The sequence below is a fragment of the Colobus angolensis genome, unplaced genomic scaffold (assembly GCF_000951035.1).
Source record: "Colobus angolensis palliatus isolate OR3802 unplaced genomic scaffold, Cang.pa_1.0 Scaffold20, whole genome shotgun sequence".
Classification (NCBI taxonomy): domain Eukaryota; kingdom Metazoa; phylum Chordata; class Mammalia; order Primates; family Cercopithecidae; genus Colobus; species Colobus angolensis.
Genome location: NW_012115155.1, coordinates 1,154,078 through 1,165,181, shown reverse-complemented (window position 1 = coordinate 1,165,181; position 11,104 = coordinate 1,154,078).

The following is an 11,104-nucleotide window of genomic DNA, read 5'->3' as shown; positions in this document are numbered from 1 at the left end:
TCAAGTCATCTACCTGCCTTGGCCTCCCAAAGTGCTGGGATTACAGGCGTGAGCCACCGTGCCTCATATTTAAAATACTTTAAATTTTAACACAGTACTTGCACTTTATAAGGAGTTTTTACAATGTTTAAAAATAAAGACTGTTCACTTGCCTGTACGGAGTAGAGGATCCAAATCCCCCATCCAGCTTTTAGCTGTCTCCACTGTCACTCTCCGGCTCCCCCGGCCTGACAACACACACCTCATCAATCCTTCTCTCCCCTAACTGCTCCAGTCATATTAATCTTCCTTGTTCTTTCTTATCTCGGAGCCTTTGCTCCTGTCAGGTGCGACTGAATGATCACCCCTCTCCTCTCTGCCAAACTAGGATGAGCACCTCATTCACGCCTTTGTCAAATTAAAATTTTCTCCGTGGTGAAAAAATACCATGAACGAAGCAAAGGGACAAACCAAGGGAATATATTTACATATTCATATCCATGCAACATGAAGGGCTCTTACAAATTAGTGAAAAAGAGCAATAACTCAATTTTTTAAAAAGAGGGAATGAACACGTTTAGGCAGTTTACAAATGGGGAAGTACAAATGATCACTAAGCATGTGAAAAGAAGCTCAGACTCACTCGTCATTAAAAACGCACATCAACACAATGAGATGCCATTTTTTCACAAATATATTGGCAAAACAATGATGATGATATACAGTGCGGGCCAGGGCATGGGGAGGAAGGAACAGTCGTGTACTGCTAATGGGAATGTAAATCAGTGCAGCCTCTTTGGATGAGAATCTGGCAATATGTACCAATATTTTTTAAATATTTGCCAATATTTAAATGTGTCTCCCTTTCAGAGGGCAGTGCCCCTGGCAGGAGCTATTTTACAATTGTAATACACACATGCACCGCTAGTCACTCAACAAATCTGTAGTAAGCTCCTACTACGTGGCACTGGTGGTGACATTGGGAATGCGACGTGCAGGCACCAAACCACCTCTGTATTAGTTCCTTGTTGCAGTGGTAACAAATGACTACAAACAGAGTGACTTCCCACAGATGTATTATTTACAGTTCTAGAGGTCAGCGGTCTACTGTGAAGGTGTCAGTAGTTCAGTAGTGCTGCCTTCCCTCTGGAGGCTATTGGGAAGAATGTTTCCTTCTGTTTCCAGCTTTAGAGGCTGCCAGCACTCCTGGGTCCGTTCGTGGCCCCCCTCACTCTTGCTCTGACTTTGACCCTCCTGCGTTCCTCTTCCTCGGACCCTAGGATTTGCTATTGGGCCCACCTAGATAACACAGGATCATCTTCCCTCCTCAAAATCTTTAATTGAATCACACTTCCAAACTCCCCATTGCCACGTAAGGCAACCCGTTCACTGGTCAGGGGACTAGGATATGGGCATCTTTGGGGATCCATTATTCTGCCTGCCACACTGCCTCATGGAGTCAATATTCTAGGGATAGTGATACACAAAGATATTCATGGCAGCATTATTTGTAACCTCAAAGAACTTGAGAAGCCTAACTGCTCTTTGATAGTCAACTAGTTAAACTGGTTCCAATACAGCCATTTGGTGGAATATCAGGCTGCCGAGGATCTGAACGTGGTATCGAGGTTCTGGTCATAGGGATCCATCTCCCAGATACTTTGCTAAGTGAAAAGTGCCATGCAGAGCAGGATGAGTACTAAGCTGACACTCGTGGAAAGATAAGCACACATGCTTTTTATGTATAGAATATATTTGGAATTATACGCAATAAACTGTTAACAGAGACCAGGAATGAGAACGAGGGGTTTCAGTCAGGGTGAGACTTACTTTTCACGATATAATCCGTTGTGTGGGTTGAAGGCATTTATGGGGTATCTGGAGGGTGGCAGAGCTGTGGCAGTGCTGTGGCAGTGGGCAAAGTGGCCCAGGCAGCAAGGTGACACCCAGGAGGGACAGAGCAGCAGCAGTAATGCTGGAGGGGCACTTGGCTCAAGGCTGCACGCACACATATAGCACCCTGCTCTTGCTCAGATGACCCCAATAGAAATAGCAAAGTCTTTGAAACATGTGTTCATTCAAGCTTTACTTAAGAATGAGAAAACACACACTTTGCTTCTTTTTTTTTCTCCTCTTCTCCCCCGTCTTTCTTCCTTGTCTGCTTTGCGGGGCTCTTTGGGAGGAAGCAGATGAAGTTGGGTGGTTACCACCCCCAACCACCCCTTGGTGTCATCCCTGCTAGGGAACATGTGGACAGAGAAGAAAGATGAGGGTGGTGTCAACTTTTAAGGAGCAAGCTGTGAGAAAGGAGCCAGGGAGGAAGGCTCAGGGAGAGGCTGGGAGACAAGTGGCTTGAGACTCCAAGAGAGGTTGAGAAAATCATGAGCAGAAAATGTTTCAAAAAATATACAATGCATTTGGTATTTTAAAAACAGTTTTTTAAATGGGGCAAAGCAAGGGTGAACACTGTCAAATATTTCCTGTATCCATCTATCTATTCATATCTATCTATCTAGCCATCCATCCATCCATCTATTCATATCTATCTATCTATCTATCTATCTATCTATCTATCTAATCTGTAAATCTATCATCTATCTTATCAGTAAATACCTTAAGGCATACCTGCCAAACACAAGGCTTTGTGTTAGAATCTGCAGGTAATGTTATAAGCAGCTTACACTTTATTTGTGTGAAAAGTAAAACGACCTATAAAATATTTAAATAAGAGCTTAACCCCGAAGCCACAAAGGAAAAGACTGATAAATTTGACTACACAAAAATTTAAAAGCTTTAGTACAGAGACGGGGGAAAAGCTTCAGGATAAACTGTAAAGGTATTTGAAATGCATATGACAGACAAAAGACTAATTTCCTTAATTTACGTTGAGAGAATCATTGAAAAAAAGACCCTAGATGAGCAGATGTGAATAGGAAGTTCTTAAACATGAAAGCTGGGAGGGAAATATTCTCATCCCAACTCATAATTAAAGAAATGTAATTCAAAACAACAACGAACCTTCGTTAGTCACATCTCAGATTGGCAAATATTAAAATGCAAATTATCACCCGGCGCTGTCAAAGGTGTGGGGAAATCAGCACCCTCTTATTGCTGGTGGGAGTCAATGGGCACAACGTTTTTGGAAGACAATTTAGGAATATGTCAGCATTTCAACTGCATATACTATTTAATCCAGCAATTCCGCTACAGCTGCCTCTGCAGAGATTCACCAAGAGGCCCTGGGCAGGGGCTCCCAGCAGCACTGTTTGCAATAGCCCTGACTGCAAACAACTTACCACCATCCACTGAGGACCAGGCGAGTGAGTTATGCAGTGTCTCTACTGTGGAATATGCTGTAGCCATAAGGAAGGATAAAAATTGGCTTGGCAGAGAACAGTATGCTCAGCGTCATGCCATTTGTGTTAATAAAAACCCTATATACTGTATACAGATAATAGTAAATTATTTTGGGGGAGGATACATGTGAAACTAATAACCTTTTCTGGCTTGACACGCTGTGCACTGTGTGAATGGTTGTTCCATCAAGTGAGATAAGAAATGTAGGAGCAGATTCCTAAGAAAAAATGTGTAAAAAAAAAAAAAAAAAGACATGTCCCTTTGGTGTAAACCATGAGTATGACTTTTGACTGTGGTGTTTAAAGTATGTGTGGGAGGAGAACTGAGTGGGGATGGGTGTAGAAAGGAAGGCTAAGGCTGGTGTTGTGTATTTTATGTTTTCAAGAACTGTTTTGGGAGGGGAACAACACACACTGGGGAATAGTGGGAGGTGCGGTGTGGGGAGGGAGAGCACTGGGAGAAATAGCTAATGCCTGCTGAGCTGAATACCTAGGTGATGGGCTGATAGGTGCGGCAAACCATCACAGCACACGTTTACCTGTGTAACAGACCTGCACATCCCGCACATGTACCCTGGAACTTAAAAGTAAAAATTAATTTAAAAAAATAAACAAAACAAAAAAATTTTTAAACTGTTTGAACTTTTTTTATCAGCTAAATATGTTGCTATTTTATCAAGCATTTAAAAAAAAAATTACGTGCTAAGACAACAATTGAGTAGCTGGCCCACACAGGAGAAACGTCATTGAATTGCTCAGCGAACAGGGGCCAGGACGGGGAGTCTCTCTGACAACCCCTCTGACCACATCGTTTCTCTATTTTGTGAAGTCCTTTTGTCACTGCATCTTGTTCACTGAGGCCCTTAGGAAGATCTCCTGCATAGTGTCTGAGATGTTCCCTACCACCAGCCCCCTTCATCTGGCCCAAGACACTCCCATAGCAGAAGTTTGTTCTGAGTAATTTCCATTTCACTGTGATTTCAAAACATCAAAGAATTGTGCCACCCAAAGATAGAATCATTCACTGATTTGAACAACTCTGTGTGTGTGTGTGTGTGTGTGTGTTCCAAGGAGAGTGGCACAGCTTCTTGAGTGAATGAAGCCCTGAATTGGGAGCCAGGAGATCTGAATTCTAATCCAGATCAGCAGTCAACCAGCTGTGTCCTGGGGCCAATCTTATTGCCACCGTAGGCCTCCGTTGTCTCTAAATGAAGGACTTCAACTAAAGTCATTATGTTATTTATTTATCTATTTATTTATTTATTTATTTATTTTGAGACTGAGTCTCACTCTATTGCCCAGGCTGGAGTGCAGTGGTGTGATCTCAGCTCACTGCAACCTCCTCCTTCTGAGTTCAAGCGATTCTCCTGCCTCAGCCTCCCAAGTAGCTGGGATTACAGGCGTGTGCCACCATGTCCGGCTAATTTTTGTATTTTTAGTAGAGACGGGGTTTCACCGTGTTGGCCAGGCTGGCCTCGAACTCCTGACCTCAGGTGATCCACCCGCCTCGGCCTCCCAAAGTGCTGGGATTACAGGCGTGAACCACCACACCTGGCAGTCATGCCATTTAATAATCCTCCCACACTAGCATTCTGATTTTTTTACATTTTGTCCTAGGCCTTGGCTCAAGCCTTGGTTATGTATTCTTCCATTTCTCTACTTTACTCTAGCGGCTCCCGTAGAGTGGAGCCTACAGAGGGCTGGAGCACACAGCACTGTAGGATGGAGAGTTTGGGCCTTGGAGTCAGATAACCCTGGATTTGAACCTCTTTTCCTCTCCTCACCTGGGAGAGCACTGGGAGAAATAGCTAATGCCTGCTGTGCAGGCAAACTATTTAATCCAGCAATTCCGCTACAGCTGCCTCTGCAGAGATTCACCAAGAGGCTCTGGGCAGGGGCTCCCGGCAGCTCTGTTTGCAATAGCCCTGACTGCAAACAACTTACCACCATCCACTGAGGACCAGGCGAGTGAGTTATGCAGTGTCTCTACTGTGGAATATGCTGTAGCCATAAGGAAGGATAAAAATTGGGCTGGAACAAGCCAGTTATCCTTTCTGAGGGTGGTTTCTCCCACTATAAATTGCCTTCTGAGTGGTGGCACAGATTAAATATGCTTCATCTCAGGGACCTGGTAGATAGTAGATGCTCAATAAAAAAATTCGTATGTTTGCACCAGAAAGTATGACAGGAGAGCACAGAGTGCCCTGCTTCCTCCCCTTCTTCAAGTCTTCTCAAATGCCTTTCCTCTAGGCATTTATGTCACCATCCTGTGACTGTTTGTGTGATGTGTGTGTCATGCCCTGCTGGAATTGCCTGATGTCCACTAGACTGTGAAGTCCTGAGGGGCCTGGATCTGGACTTTCATCCCTGGATCCCCAGTACCTGGCACAAATAAGCTGTTCAATACACTTTTCTTAAGTAAGTGCATCCCTGTGGTTTCTTGCCACAGGTAGGCCTGAGAAGGCTGCAGGCTTTACAGGGTAATTTTCCCTCTGGTCTCCCTATGCCCCCGCTCTGTAAGTTAACCCTCTATGGATGCGAGCGAAGAGGGCTCTCTGGGCACACTGATGTAAGCAGTGACACCTTGGTCTCCTTGCCCCATGGGGATTTGGCCTTAGGCTGCCAGCTTCTGCAAGAGTCAAGTCCATTCATCCAGGAGATAGAGTGCCATCGGGTGCAGAGCTGGGAGCATCTGTAAATGCAGCCCACCAGGGGAGGAGGCTGATTTTTAATTGCAGCCTCTTTTATCAATGGCAACAGGGGCCACAGTCAGCATCACAGAGTCGCCTTTATTGTCTCTGAGAACTTCCCACACTTGGGGTGCCATGGGAGGGCCTCAGCAGGCCCAGGTAGCCCCAAAGGGTCCCTGCTGCCCAAACCAATTGGACAGCTCTTCTCAGGCCCCACAGGGAAACCCAAGCCTATCTCTCCCTGACCTGCCTGTCTCCTGCATTCTCTGTTTTGGTGACATTCCTGGGCACCGCAGCTGGGAACCTGGAATCAGCTAGGACTGTGCCCGCTGTTCTGTGCATTGCAGGCCCTCCCATCCCATGCCCCTTGGCCTGTCCCTGCCCCATGCTGTCATGGCTGGGCTGCTGGGCTGGCCTCCTCCCTGGTCGTGTCCCCTGAATGTCCAGCCCCATACTGGCTTATGCAGCTCCCTCCTCCTGCAGTGTCTGCTTCTCTCCTTGTTGCCTTGTACTCATTTTCCAACTCAGGTGGGGCTCCCAGGGGAAGGCTCTCTGCCCTTCACCAGCCCAGGCGGGTTCCCATCCTCCTCTGTGTCCCTGCACCTCATATTAGATCATCTAGTTGTCTGTTGATGGTTCTGTCCCCCCACTGGGCTGAGCACCTTGAGGGTCCGGCTGGCCCAGGTCACATGCCCAGCACCTGCTGCAGGCCTGGCACTTAGAATGAGCCCAGGTAAGTTTGTTGAAACATAATTAAACCAGAAACACTCTCCAGGAAAAGAGCTGGAGGAGAGAGGCAGCTTCCAGCAGGGGGAAGGGGGCTATCAAATGCCAGAGGGCATGAGACAGCAGGTGGTCACTGAGACCATGGGTGAGTGCCCGCTGGAGTGGGCCTGTGTTGCCCTGCCACCCAGGCAGGCCTGTGGCCGGGGCCACTCTTCAGGGTCTCTGGGCCTCCGGTATCCAGCAACCTTACTTCACAGATAGCACAGCTCAAAGATGGGTTGTGTGAAGGCCTCCTCTGGGCTCTCTTGTCTTCTCACTAAGCAGCCCTGATCCAGGAGTCTTCCATGCAAAAACTGTAGGAGATGATGGTGGTGTTTAAATGACCCAGTCCCACTCTTCCTAGTCCAAAGGAGGAAACGGGACCTGGAGGAGAAAGACTTGGCTTGACGCCATAACCCACTATTTGGCAGACAAGGGCCTAGAACTCAGGCTCCTTGACTACTTTGATGCTTTCCCACCACAGAACTCCTAGTCTCCCAAGCTCTTCAGAAGTCCCTCCAGCAAACCTGCTGGAGTAGCCACCTCCTCCTGCCCAAATTCTTTACCCCGTGGGGGTTGGCATGGGAAGAGGGTGGCAGGTATAGGGGAAGACATGGCCTTCTGGGTCAACCTTAGGTTTGGACCACCAATTCTGTTGCTTACCGGCTTGCTGTGTGACCCTGGGCAAATAACCTAACCTCTCTGAGCTTGTTTTCTTCTTAGTAACACGGGCACTATAGCGTGTCATGGGATTGTTCTGGGGAATTAATGTCTATACAGAACCCCACAGAGTACCAGTTCACAGTCGGGGGGAGTTTCCCAGCGTCCTAAGGGTGCTGGCCCCCTGCACGTAGCTTCTTGAATGCCATCTGTCCAGGGTCAGCGGTGGATTTGTTATCACTGGGGGGTCGGAAGGAGAGGGCGAGGAGGGAGTTTGGCGGAGCCTGGGGCCGGTACAGCTGAAGAGGGGAGTATTTCTTCCGAGGTGGGAGGGCTGGGTCCAGGAGGCGCCGCCGGCCGCAGGAGCCTTAGCGGGGAGCCGCAGCCTCTCCCGGTCCCAGCGCCGCCCGCCAGCGCGGAGACGGGCCGGCTCCTGGAAGGTTGAGCACGGCCTGCAGCGCCCCCGCGTGCCGGGAGAGAGAAAGCAACCCCCTACAGCGCGGCCGGCAGCCGCCGGACAAAGCCCCCTCTTCTCCTCTGCAGGGACAGGTGCGGGGCAGCCCAGGTCACGTTTGTGGAGCCCAGCGACCTGAAACTCACCCTTCCCCAGGCTGTTCCCCAGTCTCCAGCCCTGCCACTACCTGCAACAGCCAGTCATCCGCCCAGGGTTTGCCAAGCACCCGTGTGTACCAAGCAGCTTCTGTGTGCCATGGAACACCTGCTACTTTCTTCCCAAGTCCCTCCAAGGTGTGGAGATGTAGAGAAAAGCTCTCATCAGCTGATCCAAGCACTGCAATCAGAAAATCCAGGAAAATAGTGTTCTAACATGCATTTGAACAAACCTGCAAATTTCGCGTTTTATCTTTAATGTTATTTTGAGGAGACAAAATAGAGCAATTTTGTCCGTGTTCGTTAAGGTTATACTATATGGAGTTAGGGAGCGGGGTGCAGGAAGGAATCTCAATCTGGCCCTGGGCCTGGTAGAAGTTCACATCAGAGGCCCTGCTGGTCCTCACCTTCCTGGGCCACTCTAGCTCATCACTGTGCTGAAATCACACTTCCTAGTGGTTTTCTGTGGGCCCTGGCCTTGGCACGAGAACTGGGTTTCTGATCTTCCTATCAGCAGTGTTCAGCACAGTGCCTCATGGATAGCAATGTGTCAATATCTGCTAAGTTGTGGTGGAGAATTCAAGCGTGAGATGATGAAGTTGGGGACACGGTTGTAACAGGTACAAAGGAAAACAGAGGGGCGGCACAGGATGAAGCAGTGAAGAACCCTTGGGTTAGGACATTAAACTATCAGCAGCCATCAATGTATTAGAGCTCCCAAATTTGCCATTCTTGGGAAATGGGACTTAACCAGGAGGCTAGCCATGGCAAGACTTGGTGCCTAGCTGGGTAGGAAGGAGAGGGAGCAGATGAAGGTGCTGCACAGATGTCTTCTGCGGGATGAGTGGAGGACCACTCATCTCTACACACACCTGGGTTCAAATCCTGCCTTGGTCTCCTACCAGCTGTATAACTGTGAACACACAGCTCCTCATCTGTAAATGGTCCTTGCAGTATCTACCTTGCAGGTTGCTCTACAGATTACATGAGAGAGCGTGTGCCTGGCACAGGGTGAGCCCTCAAACAATGGCCTCCTGACGATCCTTGACACTTCCAGGAAAAGCAGCAGCACACCCTCCCTCCCTAGTCTAGAGTTGGATCCTTCTCCCTTGACAACCTGCCAGCCCCTGTTCTTCTCCATCCGCTCAGCTACTGACCTTGGCTCATGCCCTCTAAGAAAATAGAAGCAATTTTCAGACGAGAACTCCTTCATCCCTCATCTTCCCACCACCAGATCCACCGGTGACTGCATCTGTATTCATCGTTTTGTCTTCCTTGCTGCTGTACTGGAAAAACTATTCCTGTTCCCACCGATTGCTCAGGATCCTTTGCCCTCTCATCCTCATAACAACTCTGCTCCTGAAATCATGCCCTGTCTCTTGAATTATTGATTTCTCCCTCTCTATTGGGTCATTCCCATCGGCATACAAACAGGATGTATTATATTTTGCTCTAAAACATCAAGTTCTCTCCTGCACCCCGTCTCTCTCTCCCCCATCTTCAGCCTCATTTCTCTTCTCAGCCTGCCCAGCATCCATGTTCTCTGGACACTGTACCTTCTGTCCTGGAATGGGCACGCCCACCAGTGACACACAGCAGACCCATGGTAACCAAGACTGAAAGTCTGAGCTCAGGAGGAGGAGAAGGTTTCTGGGTTCTTTGATGATGCGTACTGCACTTTTATTGTTTGCTTTAACTGGCAATATATTTTTTTTCTGTTTATAAGTGTACACTCATGGTAGACAACCCCCCAGCCATGGAAAAGTATAAAAAATAAAATTAAAATCAATCATAATCTTTTTACCAAAGAGAAATATTTTGGTGTGTTTTCTTCCATTTCTTTGTAACTTTCCCCTCAGCATGTACATTTTTTAAACAATTCATTTATTAAATATGTATATATTCACTGTGTGCCATGCACTGTGCTCAACAATGGGGTTGCAGCAAGGTAGATACGGCCCCTGCCTCAGAGCAGAGAGAGACAGTGAGCAGTTCCAGACCTCGCTGAGTACCGTGATGTTAGCAGAATCCAGGTGTCTGAGTCTTGGGACAAAAAGGGTGGAGGGAGAGATAAATGACCACAGGCGCTCTGAGTTCTTAGACTAAAGCTGACCTCAGGCTGGAGAGTAGATTCCGGATAGGTGGAAAGTGGTGATCTGAAAGCTGAGAGGTCATCAGGGCCAGATGACTGAGGATGCCTTACACTGTGGCTGGGAGTGGGGACTTCCTTGTAATGGCAGCAGGTGGTCTCGGAAGGGTTTTAAACAAGGGAAGTGACTAGATCTGAGGTCCTTCTGGCTGTTTTGGTCTAATGGATAGAAGGGAGCATGATTGAAGGGAGAGAGACCAGTTCAGAGGCTATTGCAGTCTTCTAGGCCACGAATGGTGTGGCCTGGGCATGGAAGGGGGAGGGGTGGAGAGGCTAGGGGTTGGGGATAAGAGGACAGACCCAAGAAGCATTGAGGGAGACTCACAGGTCTTTGGTGCTGGATTGAATCTGTAGTGGAGATGGTGAGGGAGAAGGAGGAAACTGTTCTTATTTCATTGTAGTCCTTCTGTATATATTGTTTTGCAACTTTTTCCATAAATATATTGTGAATGCTTCCCCATATTCCTAAGCATCCTCTATAATATGGTTTATAATAGTTATGAGTCTGTAATTACATTTAATGTATGATCATTTAGTTAACCAAACCTCTACTGTTGGTCATTGGCTATTTCTAATTCTTCTCTAGAATAGAAGCAAATCTTAGCTCATACATATAGTCAAATAAAGTGAAATACCTTGGAAAACCCCTTAAGTCATCCATAAAGTACAGTATTCATTGTTTCATATACACACCACATATACTAATGTATATGTGTAAAGATATACTGTGTAGCCTATAATAAAGAAGATACATATGAAGCCGGGCGTGGTGGCTCAAGCCTGTAATCCCAGCACTTTGGGAGGCCAAGACGGGCAGATCATGAGGTCAGGAGATCGAGACCATCCTGGCTAACACGGTGAAACCCCGTCTCTACTAAAAAAATACAAAAAACTAG